This window comes from Myotis daubentonii, chromosome 21, assembly GCF_963259705.1.
Source record: "Myotis daubentonii chromosome 21, mMyoDau2.1, whole genome shotgun sequence".
NCBI classification, from domain to species: domain Eukaryota; kingdom Metazoa; phylum Chordata; class Mammalia; order Chiroptera; family Vespertilionidae; genus Myotis; species Myotis daubentonii.
In genome coordinates this window covers 2,699,594-2,715,185 of record NC_081860.1, presented here as the reverse complement: position 1 = coordinate 2,715,185, position 15,592 = coordinate 2,699,594, and the positions used below count along the sequence as shown (strand labels likewise).

Below are 15,592 nucleotides of genomic sequence, written 5' to 3'. Positions count from 1 at the left end.
TCTTTGTCAAATGGGATAGGGTCAGTCATCTTTGTCGACCCCCTATCAGTCAGACCCACTCCGGGTGAGTGGAAGGGGAGCTTGATCACCTCCCGGGAAGCTATAGAGCTCCCTCAGGAATTGGGAAATTGTTAGGAATTGGGTGGATTGTTTAAACTCTGAGTGAATGTCTGGTGAAAGTGTGTGAGTGTGGAGGGAGGGGGCCTGCCCTCTCCTCTCCTTTGTGTGGCTCCACGACTTCGGTTACGGAGTCCGAGTGGGCCCCAACCTGCGGTTCCGCGATTCGTCATATGGCATAACGGTGACTCACCCCCATGTGGAGGTGACCAGGCCCGGGGTTTATACGGGTGCACCTTAGCTACGACGAATCTAAGCTCCCAAGGGACGCGGCCAGGCGGGCATCTGTGTGAGGATCTGTGAAAACAGGTCACCCCCTCCCTTGTCTGTCTCTCGCCACCGATCATCATGGGGTTGGGAAAAAGTTTGTTTGTGTGGGACTAGCCAAATTACTACAGAGAAGGAGGACTGGATACAGCTCCAGCCTGGGCTAGTCTATTAAGAAAGTGTAAATCATTACTGGTCTATGTAAAGTAAAAGCTACTTTCATTTATTCTGCTTTCTGTTGATAAGCTTGGCTGAACGTTTGGGCTGGCCCCTTTAATAGTCTTCAAAGCCTCTTGCAGCTGCAAGAATTATTTTTTCTCAGAGTCTTTTGCTCACTGTTAAGGGGGAATCAGCCTACTTAGTTAATAAAGATTTCTGTCTATCAGTTGCTCTTACCTGGGTTGTAATTTACTGTATTAAACTGAAGTTTTGGGGTAGATTTAAAAATTATAATGTTAATGCTTTTGATTTACAGCGATTCTGTGAACAGGAGTGGCCCACTTTCCAGGAGGGGTGGCCGGATGCAGGGTCTTTTGATCTGACCACTGCCTACCGGGTCCATTATGTCATATACGGCCGCCCAGGGCACCCTAATCAAATTCCTTATATTCAGGTTTGGGTTGACATATTGTCCAAGAAACCCCGGTAGATGAGGGCATGCCTCCCGAGGAGAAAATTGGGACAGAGACACAATTCTTTTGGCCGGGCCCCAGAAGGGAAAGGCTCCCCCAGTCCTTCAGGGAGAGCAGGAAGAACCCATTAGCCGGCCGCCCTCTATGGTCCCTAGGCGCCAGATCTGGGTGAGCCCTGGACTCAGGCCCAGGCCACGCCACCAGCTCTTGACAAAGAGAGAGAGGGGAGAACCTGCAGGACCTTGCGACATCTGCCAGTCCTGCAGTTCCTATGTTGCCACTACGGCAAGCCGGCCCTCTATAGATCTGGGGCCAGACAAGCAGCCCTCTGGGGATTCAAGGCAGATAAAGGCGCTATTCCCCAGCTCCAGACCAGATTGGGGAATGAATGATCAAAGAAGGGGGGCTGGATGCCTGAGCTGCCTGCAGTGGCCCTAAAAAAAAAAAAAAAAAGAGAGAAGCAGCAGCAGCAACAGCGAGAAAGTACTTGGGCCTTTGGCTTGCAGGCTACAGCAGTTAAACCATAAGCCAGTGACTGGCACTAGCCTTCCTACAGCCCCAGAAATAGAGTAGCAAGCCTGAGATCTATGAAAACTGCAGATAGAGCTAGTAAAAGCTCCCTGTTTGCAAATGTACTGAAAGGGTTTAGTACCTGTTGCTGCTGGAAGAGGAGGGGCTGATATCCCAGTCCAGTACACTCCCTTCAAAGAGGCCTGGTCGCTGCTCTGCCATAAAGGGGATTGGTGGGAAGACAAGGAAAGCAGGGCCCTGTAACTAATAAACAGAGTTAAGAAAAGAGCACTCTCCCTGGACCTGGGAGCCATCAGGACTTTGAAATTCTCCAAGAGAGGAGAAGTCTGACTCAGGGACTAGCTGAAACCTCGTTGGGTTAGGAGGACTGGAGGCTGCATATTGAACTTATAGACTGCAGTTTGCTGGGCAGAGGTCCGAGCCCAGTTGTATAGGGGTTAAGCTACCTGTGTACAGCAAAACAACTTTCTCCTGTGCCAGAATACATTTTAAGAAAATTGGACAAACTGTATTTGTGGCTAGAACGAAGAACTGGCCTATGTGTAAACTGTCCTGGAAGAAGGCTATGTGGGGTGAACCCAAAAAGTAAAGGGTGTCTAGCTGCTGAGAGGGCAGTTGCCCAGGTGGGCAAAGAAAAATACCCATTAAATTTTGGTCTCTATTGAGAGAGAGTTGATGGTTAGCAACCTGTATACTGTCTTACAGGCCTGTGCGACCATGCCCATGTCAGGGGTGGCACAAAACCTCAACTGTAGGAAACTGGGGAAGGCCTGTCTAGAACAGAGGGGGTTAATAAAGTGGTGAATACTAGCCCTCTGTTACAGGAATTACAGACCCTGTGAGGTCCTGTGACATGTAAGACCCTGTAAGGAAATAAAGCTCCTTTAGTACAGATTAAGGACTGTGTTTCCCTCCAGGCAACCCAACTGGAACCCCTATAGTGACAGGGGAAAGGAGGCTCTCGATTGGTATCGCCAGACTCTATTAGGGGGCATCCGAGCTGCTGCTTGGAGACCCACAAACCTCTCTAAGGTGACAGAGACAGTCCAGGGGCCTAACCCTGAGGCCCGGAAAGTCGGAGGGCTGTCAATGTTGCATTTGTTTCCCAGTCGGCCCCAAATATTAGGAAAAAAATGACAGAAGTTAGAAGGCTTTGAGGGGAAATCAATCTCTAAGTTGGCTGAGGTGGCCCAGAAGGTTTTTGACAATCGGGAGGACCCGATGGCAGATTTAAACACCCGGATGGCCAAGGTCCTCCTGGCCCTGAGCGAGGAAGGAGGCCCAAGGGGCTGGAGAGACAACAAGGGCAAAAAAAAGCCTCGCGGAAGAAAAGGAGTCCAACCCAGGCTTAAGAAAAAATCAATGTGCATTTTGCAGAAAAGGAAGGACATTGAAAAAGGGAGTGCCCTGAACGTGCAGGGGAACCGACTCCCTCCCATGCTGGTGGAGGAGGTGGATTGGAGTTGTCGGGGCTCAGCTGGCCCCCAGGAGCCCAGAATGACCCTGACAATGGGGGGTCAAAAGGTGGACTTCCTTGTGGAACTCATAGCACTCACTCAGGCCCTCTGATGGGGAAAGGGAAAAAAGGTAAACAATTTAGGTTCCTAAAAACAGCTGCCTTGAACCCGGCCACACTCCTCCCTGATGAGAAGGCAGAGGCCCCTTTGCATGACTGTGAGGAGACACTGACTGCCCTCACTTCCCTCCGTGAGGACCTTGTGGACCAGCCCCTGCAGAATCCGGATGAGACCCTCTACACGGACGGGAGCAGCTTCATAGAGGAAGGTACCTGGTTTGCGGGGGCGGCAGTAGTGACATGAGGAGGAGCCAGGGGAGATCTAAGAAGCCCTGGTGAGCGCCCCGGCACTCGTCCTGCCAGACCTACACAGGGACTGCAAGGATATATCTCCTCACACTGCCCTTACAGGAGGCCAAGGAAGTGGCTAAAAGACCAGTAGGGCCCCTAGAAGTTCTCGTAGCCCTGCCAGCACGAAGGCTCCCAGAGAAGCCTACTCATCTGCCGGAGGAGCAGAGGCTAGCTGAGAAACTTAGGGCCCGGGAAGGAGAGGCTGGATGGCTAATTCTGCCAGACAGGAGGCCTATAGTGCCAGAAGCCCTGGGGTGGACCATTGCTTCCCAGGCCCACTAGAGCACCCACCCGGGGGGAATGAAGCTATCAGAACTACTGGGAAGAGAATTTTACATCCCAGGGCTCCAGAAAATATCTCAAGAGTTGGCTTGAAGGTGCCAAGTATGTGCCCGGGTGAATCAAGGGCCCCCTGTTGTGGCCACGCCAGGACAGCGATTCCGAGGTCAGAACCCTGGAGAACACTGGGAAGTGGACTTCACCGAGATACCAGGAGGACGAGGAGGGTATAAATACTTGCTGGTTTTCATTGATACCTTCTCTGGCTGGCCTGAGGCATACCCAACCAAGGCAGAGACAGCACAGGTAGTAGTTAGAAAACTCCTCACTGAAACTGTCCCCCAGTTTAGCCTGTCACTATATATGGGGTCCGACGATGGCCCGGTGTTTATCGCCAAAGTTACAATCCATAGTTAAGGCCCCGAGAGTTACTTGGAAATTGCATTATGTTTATAGACCACAGAGTTCTGGACAGGTAGAGAGGATAAATCAAACCTTAAAGAAAACATTAACTAAGTTAAAATTAGAGACTGGCTGCCGAAACTGGTTTGGCTCAGTGGATAGAGCGTCGGCCTGCGGACTGAAGGGTCCCAGGTTCGATTCCGGTCAAGGGCATGTACCTGGGTTGTAGGCACATCCCCTGTGGGGGATGTGCAGGAGGCAGCTGATCTATGTTTCTCTCTCATCGATGTTTCTGACTCTCTACCTCTCTCCCTTCCTCTCTGTAAAAAATCAATAAAAATATATATAAAAAAAAAAAAAAAGAAAAAAAAAATTAGAGACTGGCAAAAACTGGGTAAGTCTCCTTCCTTTTGCCCTCCTCAGAGCTAGGTGTATTCCATATATAAAAGGACTCACCCCTTTTGAAATTATGTTTGGCAGACCGCCACCTCTTCTTCCCTGCCTAAGGGAGGAAGAAATTGCCCGGCTGTCTACCCGAAATTTGCTTAAGTCCTTACAGGCTTTGCAGAGCAGCGCCATGTCAGCACAACGGGTGATGAAAGCCATACGGGGGGAGGAGGACGAGCTGAGATCCAATCCAACACAGCCTGCTTTCTCCCTGGGTGATCTCGTCTGGGTGCAGTGCCACGACCCTAGCAGCCTGGAACCTAGATGGGATGGACCCTACCAGGTGGTGCTGAGCACTCCAACCGACATCAAAGTCGCAGGAAAGAGGCACTGGAAATTGTAACCCCGTCCTCCTCATGCCTCTCACCTGGTGAACTGACCAATGGGAAGGAGAAAGACATGGGAACTAAGAATCTATGTCAGCGGCCGAGCCAATTCTTCACCATCAAATGCCGAACTCTTCCCCGGTGGCTCGACCCCTACATTGCCAAATGCCTCCTGAATTTCATATCGTAGAGGAGGGCACTGAATCAAAGCTTTGATTCGGGCATAAGACCAGTAGGGAATGTGCTAGGGTGAGGGACTGCGGCATGCAAGGGTTACAGAATGTTATAGAATGTGCTGGGAGGGGGGACTGACGTATGGAGGATTGTGTCAGGGTTAGGAACCATAGAAGAAAAATTGCTAAATTGTCTTAGAAAAACAATGTGTTATGATACGCTCCAGCCAGGTGTGACTCTGTCTACCCCCCCTTTGTGCTTATGAACTTTCTATGAACTTCTAAGGTAACACTGTTGTGCTATAAAGGATCATACTGCACCCTTGATCTCGGCCACATGCTCCGAATCTCCCAGAGGGGGAGATAGGTGCTGTGGTCAGCTGGCCAGCTTAATAAAAGGCTCTTAAATTTTAATTCTGAGTCTGTGGTCTATCTCGTTGAGCCAACCCATAACATTCCTCCTTCCGCGACCCTAACATCTATGGTCCCAGCGTCCTGAGAATGAAGGTAAAAATCCTTCCTGTCCACAGCTGCTCCCTCTGTGTTCCAGTCTGTTCTTCCTCTGAGCAATGTTAGGAAAAGTTAGAATCCGGCCTCAGAAAATGTCCCTCTTTCTTTCACAACCATCTATGGCCCCAGCGTTCTGAAAGTGAAAGTAAAACTCCTCGTGCAAACCCTCACCTCGTCTCTCTGCTGCCTTTACACCCACAACAGCCCGGGTCCCGAGTCCTCCCTGCGCAGTCGCCCCATCACGTCCTGACAAGGCGGCCCTGCAGCCGTTCACCCTCTTCCCCCATCAGCCCCGTGTCACCCCCGAGGGACTCACCATTCTGAGCGCTGGGACCTGGGCGGCGGGACCTGAGAGGCCGGTCCCCCAGGCTGGAGGGTGAAATGGGGTCAGGCTGCGGGGACGCTGTGAGCAGGGAGGAGTCCGGGAGGCACGGGGACCCCAATCTCGGGCTGTTGGGCTCAAGGAGCCTCAGACACACCCCGCACGGCAGGCGCGCTGCCTCCCAGGCCTCCTCCTCCTGACGACCAGCGCCCTGAAGCCTGGGAGTCTGTGAACAAAGACCTAAAAGTTTAAAATGGCCACAGCGAGGAAGAAGGCGGAAGTCCGGCCGTAACCGAATGCGTAGACACCAAAATGTCCTTTAGCTCCGCCTATATTGGCGCACAGCGTTCTGGGTAATGTAGTTTTGTCCTCCGCCCAGCGATTACTAGCATCCCAGGCAATAATTTGGGGAATAAAGATGTTGTGGCAAACCAAGTGACATCTGGGGAGGGACAAGATGAGACCAAAGGCTTGGCTAACTGGAATAGACTGAGGCATCTCCAAGGTGAAGAGGGAGGGGAGCAATGCAAGGGATCCACCAAAGAATATATGGGGGGGGGGGGGGGATGGGAGACATCTGTCATACTAAAAACAATAAAATATACCTGTACTTAAAAAAAGATTGAAATAATTTATCCCAGCTGGTGTGCCTCAATGGTTGAGGCTCAAGCTATGAATCAAGAGGCCATTGTTCTTTTTGTTTTGTTTTGTTTTATATATTACTAGTGGCCTGGTGCACAGAATTTGTGCACAGGGGAGATGGTGTTTCTCAGCCCAGCCTGCAGCCTCTTCAATCTGGAACCCCTAAAAGGATGTCCTACTGCCAGTTTACAGGGCTCAGGCCTAAACCGGCAGTTGGACGTCCCTCTTGCAATGAGGGACTGTTGGCTCCTAACCACTCACCTGCCTGCCTGCCTGCCTGATTGCCCCTAACCACTCTGCCTGCTGGTCTGCTCACTCTCAACTGCCCCCGCTGCTAGACTGCTTGCCTCCAAATGTTCCCCCGCCAGCCTGATCACCCCCAACTGCACCCCCTGCTGGCCTGCTTGCCCCACCTCCTCTCCCCACTGGCCTGCTCACCCCCAGCTGCCCCCCTGCTGGCCTGCTTACTCCAAACTGCCCCCCCTGCTGTCCTGATCATCTCCAACTGACCCTCACTGATGGCCTGCTTGCCACCAACTGGCCCCCCTGCTGGTCTGCTTACCCCCAACAGCCCAGCCCCCCCACCAGCCTGGTCACCCACAAGTGCCCTCCCCTTTGGCCTCTAACCGCCTCTACCTGGGCCCTGCCACCATGGCTTTGTCCAGAAGAACATCTGGAAGGTCTCCTGGAAGGTCTCCCAGTCAAATTAGCATATTACCCTTTTATTAGTATAGATAGAGGCCTGGTGCATGGGTGGGGTCCTAATGGTTTGACCTGAAGGGTGTCCTGGATCAGGGTGGGGCTTCCCTTAGGGCGTGGGGCTGCCTGGACGAGGTGCCTGTGGTGGTTTGCAGGCCGGCCATGCCCCCAGAGGGTGAGGGTCCCTGCTGGGGGGGAGATAGTTAGCCTGGGTGAGGGGTTGATGGCTGTTTGCAGGCTGGCCAAGCACCCCAGTGGGGACCCTTACCCCACGAGGGTGTAACCAGCCTGGGTGAGGGGATGAGGGCTCCTTTCAGACTGGCCACACCCCCTTCAGGATGGGGGCGTCCCACTGGGGTGCCTGGCCAGCATTGGTGAGGGGCTGATGGCTGTTTGCATGATGGCCACACCCCCTTCAGGGTGGGGGTCCCCACTGGGATGCATGGACAGCCTGAGTGAGGGGCTGATGGCTGTTTGCAGGCTGACCACGGCCCCAGACAGCCCAGGCTCCCAGACCTTCTTTGAGTGGAGGCCACAGCAGCTGGAAGCAGGTATCTGGGATTTATTTATCTTCTATAATTGAAACTTTGTAGCCTTGAGGGGAGCCCACAGCCATCCAGGGCAGGCGAGAAGGTTGGCTTCCTCCATTGCCAGCGGCAACCCAAGCCTCCTGTTCGCTCCAGCTCTATGGACACCACCATCTTGGTTGGGTTTATTTGCATACTCGCTCCTGATTGGTGTACTTCCTGAGTGTAGTGGAGGAATGGTCAATTTCTATGTTTCTCTTTTATTAGATAAGATTTTTTAAAAAATTCTTTATTGTTTAAAATATTACATATGTTACTACATTTATCTCCTTTGTCCTCCATTGGCTTCTCCCTGGCCACCCCCACTCCCCAGCACATGCCCTCACCTCCCTAGAGTCTGTGTACATTGGTGCTGCTTATATGCATGCACACAAGTTTCTCAGTTGATCGCTAACCCACCCCTCCAAATCCCTGCCTTCCTCTGAAGTTTGTTGGTCTGTTCGAGGTTTCCATGTCTCTGAATCTATTTTTGTTCATCAATTTATGCTGTTCATTATATTCCACGAATGATGAGGTCATGTGATACTGGTTTTTTCCTGGTCAGGGCACATACATGTGTTGCAGGATTAATTCCCAGTGTGGGGGTAGAGTCGTGCAGGAGGCAACTAATCAGTGATTTTCTCTCATCATTGATGTTTTCATCTCTCTCTTTCCCTTCCACTCTCTAAAATCAATAAAAAAATATTTTAAAAGTATATACATATATGCACAGCCCATGGACATATACAATAATGTGGTGTGGGCCTAGAAACAGTGGGGGCAGGGTAGAGGGAGAAAAAGGGGGAGGACTATGGCAGAAATTGGGATCATCTGTAATAGAGTGAACAATAAAAAAGATTAGTGTGCACAGTAGGTGTGGCTCAGTGTTTGGGTGTAGACCCATGAACCAAGATATCGCTGATTTGATTCCAGGTCAACACACATGCCCAGGTTGGGGGTTCCATCCCAGTAGAGGGACTGCTGGAGGCATCTGCTCAATGATTCTCATCATTGATGTTTTTTCCTCTGTCTTTCTCTCTAAAAAATCAATAAAGACATTTAAAAAATGAATAGTGTTAAGATTGAGTTGACTCAACAAAAGCAAAGTGAGTGTGGGTCATCAGGTTTTCTTCCAAGAGATTATACTTTTAAAAAAATATTTTAGAAAATACTTTTATTCTTTTTTTGGGGGGGGGGGGAGAAGTAGACAGGGGAAGAGAGATAAACATAGATCTGCTGCCTCCTGTAGGCCTCCAACTGGGGATCCATTTGGGGATGTGCACTGACCTGGAATCAAACCAGAGGCCTTTCAGTGAATGGGATGACACCCAACCAGCTGAGGACACTGGATGGGGCAGAGTTTATTCCTGTATTATTATTATTAATAATTATTATATCATTTTCCATACTAGCAACTTTAAACCTTCTTTTGCCACATCCTGTATTTTCCTACTGCCTTGTTACAATTGCTCTCTCTCTCTCTACCTTTCTCGGCCCTCCATGCACTCATGGATTTTCTTTTCTTTACAATAGAATAGTTCATACTGCTCATAATTTTATAGGCACTATTTGGTGTGTACTCTAACAAATACTGGTTTTCTCCATGCTACACAGTCATTTTCAGATTCAACACACATGCTTATGTGAAGAGTGAATTATTTTTTTATTGCTGAATAGTACTGGGTTCTGTGAATAACCACATTATCTATTGATCTCTATGTTTTTTGTTATTTCCAGGTTTGGGGTATTATAATTAAATCTTCTGGGAATATTTGCAATCAGTTGTGTATATAGACATAGGTTTTACTTATCAAACTGTAGTGTAGATGAATGTTTTAAATTTAAGATATGGGGCCCTGATTGGTTTGTCTGAGTGGATAGAGCAGCCGTGGGCAAACTATGGCCCGTGGGCCGGATCAAAATGAATAAAACTAAAAAAAAAAAAAAAAAAAGACCATACCCTTTTATGTAATGATGTTTACTTTGAATTTATATTAGTTCACACAAACACTCCATCCATGCTTTTGTTCCGGCCCTCCGGTCCAGTTTAAGAACCCATTGTGGCCCTCAAGTCAAAAAGTTTGCCCACCCCTGGGATAGAGCATTGGCCGCGTTAGATTCTGGTCAAGGGCATGTACCTTGGTTGTGGGCACATCCCCAGTAGGCGGTCTGCAGGAGGCAGCTAATCGGTGTTTCTCTCTCATCGATGTTTCTGACTCTCTGTCCCTCTCCCTTCCCCTCTGTAAAAAATCAATAAGATATATATATTTAAAAAAGATATGGGGAACTGTGATCCAAAATAGTCATTCCCTTTGTATTCCCATTAAACCACAGTATATAAGAATTCCAGTTTTTCTGCTACCATGCAAGGTCATACAATGGTTAACTTTTTCAAATAGTAACTCCAGAAGTGAATATTGTGTTAACTCACTTTCATTTTAATTTAATTTACCCAAGAATTTTTTATGTTTAGCATTTTTTTTATACATTTATTTGCACTATCTTTGTCTGCTTTATTAAAATATCAGCTCAGGATCTTTTTCAAATTGTTTAAATAAATTTATTACTTTAACTGAAGGAGGCCTGTGCAGCCTCTAAGACAGATAGATGCCAGCCAGTAAGGACGTGGTGGGGTGACTCACCTGGGAGGATTCCAGACCCCAGTTCTATTTTATGTCAAAAGGCAACAAAGATGGTGAAGCAGAGTTTTGGGTGAGGAGTTTTCCTTCATTTAGAGGAAGCTGCTGCCATTGATGGCTGTGAATAAATGAGGGCCATTGTGTGAGGGAGGGTTCTAACCTTTTCTGAAAACTGCTCAGAGGAAGAACCGACTAGAGGAGAGAGGACAGCAGTGAGGGACAGGAAGGAAAAGTCCTGTAAAAGACAGCCACCCAGTAAGAGTGTGCACTGAGGACTGAGCCCTGAGGTAATGCCGGCATCTCAAAGTCACCTGACCCTGGGGCTGGGCAGCCCGACTCATGGATCCTGGCGGTGGGTGCCAGGCTCCCCATAGACCTTCAGTTTCCACAGATTCCCGCCGATGCAGAACCACTTAGGGGGACTCGTTTGTGGAGCTTACTTCAGGGCCTCCCACTCCTACGGCTTCTGGGACTGTCCAGCCACTCTCCCAGCCATTGGAGGTGGGGACCTTGAAGAGACACCAAGCCCGGAATTCTAAGTCCTGTGTTTGATTATATGAGTAGTTCCTGTTTTTGGCAACCGGTGGAATGGGATATGAGAGGTCCTCCCAGGCACATGTTCTAGAATATGGAAAAGGCTTGGAGTAAAGACTGGGTTTGTGGAGGGACTTTAAAGTATCCTTTTTTATTTAAAAAAAAAAAGGGAAGTGGTAAAATGGATAGGAGTCAGGTTTAGAGGAGCTTTCTGACAACTTGGGAGTCTGTTCTGCAGGTGATGGGAACAATGGCAGATTTGGAGCAGTGGAGGCAGGTGATCTGGCCCAGGTCTCATTATACCCCCTTGATTGAAGCATAATGAACTATAGGGTATGAGGGGTGTGGTGGAAAGACGAGGAAGGAAGCAGCTGTGATAGTCTGGGTGAGTGTGAGGGTAACTGACCCTTGGTGGTGTCTGTGGAGGTGAAATAAGCAGTTGGCTTCTGGATCAGTGTTTTGGGTGTGGCCACCTGGCTTTTTTAATTTTGAGGATGAGAGAGAGGTAAGAGTCAGGGATGGAATGAACATTTGCATTTGGCAACTGGAGGAATGGAAGCATCAACTGAGATGTGGGTAGGTATTCATAGTAGGAAGTGTGATGTTCATTGTTAATACCAAAACTTTTATTTTTTACCTTTTAGGGTTTAGGATATTTCAGAGAGCAGTTCATGAGTGTCTGCAACTCTGAGAAACAGTTCAGGATGAAAATTTCTTTAAAAGGTATCGAGCCCTAACCGGTTTGAATCAGTGGATAGAGCCTCAGTCCAGTCTGCAGACTGAAGGGCCCCAGGTTAGATTCTGGTCAAGGGCATGTACCTTGGTTGTGGTCACATCCCCAATAGGGGGTGTGCAGGAGGCAGCTGATCGATGTTTCTCTCTCATCAATGTTCCCTACTCTCTATCCCTCTCCCTTCCTCTCTGTAAAAAGTCAATAGAATATATATTTTTAAAAAATGGTATGGGGAATGGAGGTACCAGGGTGGAGTTGTAGGTCATCTTTTTTTAAAATTGAAGACGAAAGAGCAATTTAAACACGGTGAGACTTCCACTGTTGCATATTTACTGGTTAAACACACACCAGGATTTTTAAAAATATATTTTTATTGATTTCAGAGAGGAAGGGAGAAAGCTAGAAAGATAGAAACATCAATGATGAGAGGGAATCATTGATTGACTGCCTCCTCCACATCCCCTACTGGGTGGGGGTGGGGGGGGGAACGAGCCTGCAACCCAGGCATGTGCCCTTGGCCAGAATCGAACCTGGGACCCTTTAGTCTGCAGGCCAACACTCTATTCACTGAGCCAAACTGGCTAGGGCACACCAAGACTTTGATTGAGCATTAGCCTGGGCTGTTGTCCGCAGTCTGGTTGATTTGCGTAGGGGCATGAGTGGTCATCTCTGAGACTCACTGGGCATGGGCTAGAAGGCCTTAGGTGATGGGACTTGAGTGCTGAAGGCTGTGATTGGAGAAGGGAGATCAGGTGCAGCACCAGTGGAGGTGGAGTCTGGATATATGAGACCTGATGTGGTTCTCAATAGATGGGTTGAAGGAAAACACAATCAGGGAAGGAGGCCTTCATAGCAGGACTCAAGGCTGTGTCAATGAGTGTGGATTCTCAGAGTTGTTATAGAACTTAATCCTGTTGGGATTTGCCAAGCAGTCACTACACCACACCTGCCGAGTAATGAGTAGGAAGTCAAGCATATAACTGTGGGGGCTGTGGGTGTGGGAGTGCAGGTGTGAGAGGTGTGGAGAAATAGTGTGCCCTTGGAGAGGGCCTGTGCATTCATGCACGCAGGTACCTAACGTTGACATAAGAGGGCATGAAGTTTGATACCATTTCTGGTGATGTCTGGATAATATGATATGATGAATTTTGGATCAATTTCTGAAAAGAGGGTGTGTTTTGGTGGTATATTCCTGGTCCAGATTTTAGGAGAAATTTATGTGCACACCTGCCTTTTGTTGTTGATGGTTGTTATAGTGATCAATAGGAATGAAGTAGCATACATCAGTGGCATCTGTGCTTGCAAATACCCACTAGCTTGGAGAAGGGTGAGAGAGAAATACATTAGAGAGGTGGTGAATTCAACACTTGGAAAATAAGATAAATAGAAAATAAACTGTGCTCCTCATGGGCAATTTGTGTTACTTTTCCTGTTGTGTCTCTGGGAATGAAGCTGTGTGAGAGGTGTGGTTCAAAGACTTAAGTGCAGCAGGTAGTGCAAAGTGATGGCCTCAGCACCCTGGGATTGGATTCAAAAGGTTGAAGTCTGATGCCATAATTTTCTGGGTTTGAAATTAGAATGGGGAGGGTGACGACAAGGCTATTGCCTAACAGAAGCAGTGTCAAATCACTCACAGTCTCCTTATGGACAACATCTCTCCCCACCCTATGTTCATGACACCCACTGTGTTGACAAGGGACAGTGTGGCCTCCATGTGCGTCTCAGAGCACAGACTTCATCTATATGGACATCTGCCCTTATTGTTGTGGGAAAACACAGTGTCAGTAGGAATATAAGGAAAGAGTGACTTTGATGGGACCCATGCCTGGTATCTTTTCTGATGTCAGGAGTTGAGGGAGCAGATGGATATGGAGAGTGGGAAGTATGATGAAATTAAAGCCTAGGAGAGAAGCGGATCATGGACTGAACTGTATCTATTACGACAGGATATGAACTTTGAAGATGTGGCCATTGTCTTCTCTCAGGAGGCGTGGGGGCTCCTTGATGAGGCTCAGAGACTTCTGTACTGCAATGTGATGATGGAAGTGTTTGCACTGGTATCAGCTGTAGGTAAGACCTTCACATCTCTCCTAGTGTCCTGAGGTGATGTCCTCTCTTCCTTTCTTTTCCAAATGTAGCTTTCCCGCTCCCATAGCCGAACCATGGGCTAGTTTCTCCAGCTGTCCTGTAAATGTGCTGCGGCTTCCAGTGCTGACTTGTGGTGTGTGGAGATCCCTGAGCAAAGGACTCCATGAATAACCCTCAAACCCATCGCCTCAAATAGTGTAGGAAGTATTCGGGAATCAGGATTGTTGCAGAATCCTTAATGGGTCCCACCTCGAACTTTCTTTTCCTGTGAGGGGGACTATGTCCAAAGGCATGGCTGCCATTTCTGAACCCTTCCTCAGTTAAAGGCTATTTGTGACTATGCCAGGTTATGGTCTTTACCTATATGAACCACGAGCGGTTCTTGTAAGACATTCCTTCCATTGTTTGTAATATTCTCTTCCCTGGATACTATTACATGCTGTGTTGATCAGAGACAGTGCTGGCTGCTCACCTCTGTTGTCTTTCAGTAAAAGTCAGAATATTTGTGTTTTATGTGCTTGTACAGTAGAAGGTGCAAAGAGAACCCAAGTTTTTTTGTGTGTGTTTTTTCCCCACATCGTGAACTTGCAGGATGATCTAAGAGAGTGGTTCTCAACCTTCTGGCCCTTTAAATATAGTTCCTCATGTTGTGACCCAACCATAAAATTATTTTTGTTGCTACTTCATAAGTGTAATGTTGCTACTGTTATGAATCATAATGTAAATATCTGATATGCAGGATGGTCTTAGGCGACTCCTGGGAAAGGGTCATTCAACTGCCAAAGGGGTACCGACCCACAGGTTGAGAACCAATGATCTAAGAGGTAGTCAAGCCGAGTTGAGGTGCACCTGGGAGAGCTCTGTCCTAAGGGCTGTGTTTAGAGAATACCAGGAACCTGCTCATGTGCAACAGAGTTTAGGTTCAAGTGCCACTGGCAGCAGCTCATTTCTACCTTTTCATTCCCATGCTTGACACTTTGCTGACTTCTCTTTCAAACTGTGACTTCCTGATTTTAGCTACCTTTACCTCTGTGGCCTTTTTGCATCCCCTGTGTAATTGTAAGACTCTGTCTGCAGTATTCTCAAAAATGTTAACCTGCACATGTGTTATGAGGTGCACACACGTGCTTATGTAGCCCTCAACACAACCTCCTCATTTCTTGAATTTTACTTGGAATAAGATGTAATCAACCTTCTGCACAGCTTGCCCATGTCACCAGCAGACAAGCCCAGCTGAACACTGTTAGCAGAAGAATGAGCAGACGACCAGCCTTCTAATCCATGCGGTGCTTGCCATGTTTGTTTATATTTTCTTTGGGATCTTCCCCATTTTATATTATTCAATAGCACAGAACTTCACAGGAGCATCTCATATATTCTTCCTACAGATGTTACTCTCAGACAAATGCATGGAATCAATGTGTTGAGTCCAACACACTTTTGTAAAGGCACTTCTCCCTGTTACCACCGTCGACATTCATTTCAGCACTATCTTTCTGTTTTCAGGTTGTTGGCATAAAACAGATGATATGGAGGCCTGTTCTGAGCATAATGTGTCCATAGAAGGAGAGTCACAGGTCAGGGCTTCTAAGACAGCCTCAGCAATGCAGAAGAGCCATCTCTGTGGGAGGTGTTCCTCTGTGTTCAAAGATATTCTGCATCCGACTGAGTCACAAGCAGCAGACTTTGAGCAGAAATCCTTCTTCAGTGACGCATGTGTGAGAGACTTCTGTTTCAGTGCAAACCCTCACCAGCAGCAGAGGGAAGCCAGTGGAGAGAAGACCTGGAAAGGAGCTGAGGACAGGGCCTCATTTGTGA

General features: G+C 48.2%; 1 pseudogene; it reads right to left on the bottom strand.

The window, feature by feature from the left end:
* The window catches only part of LOC132222898 (zinc finger protein 501-like), a 44,630-nt pseudogene extending 38,479 nt beyond the window's left edge, over positions 1-6,151 (bottom strand).
* Between the last annotated feature and the right edge of the window lie 9,441 nt (positions 6,152-15,592).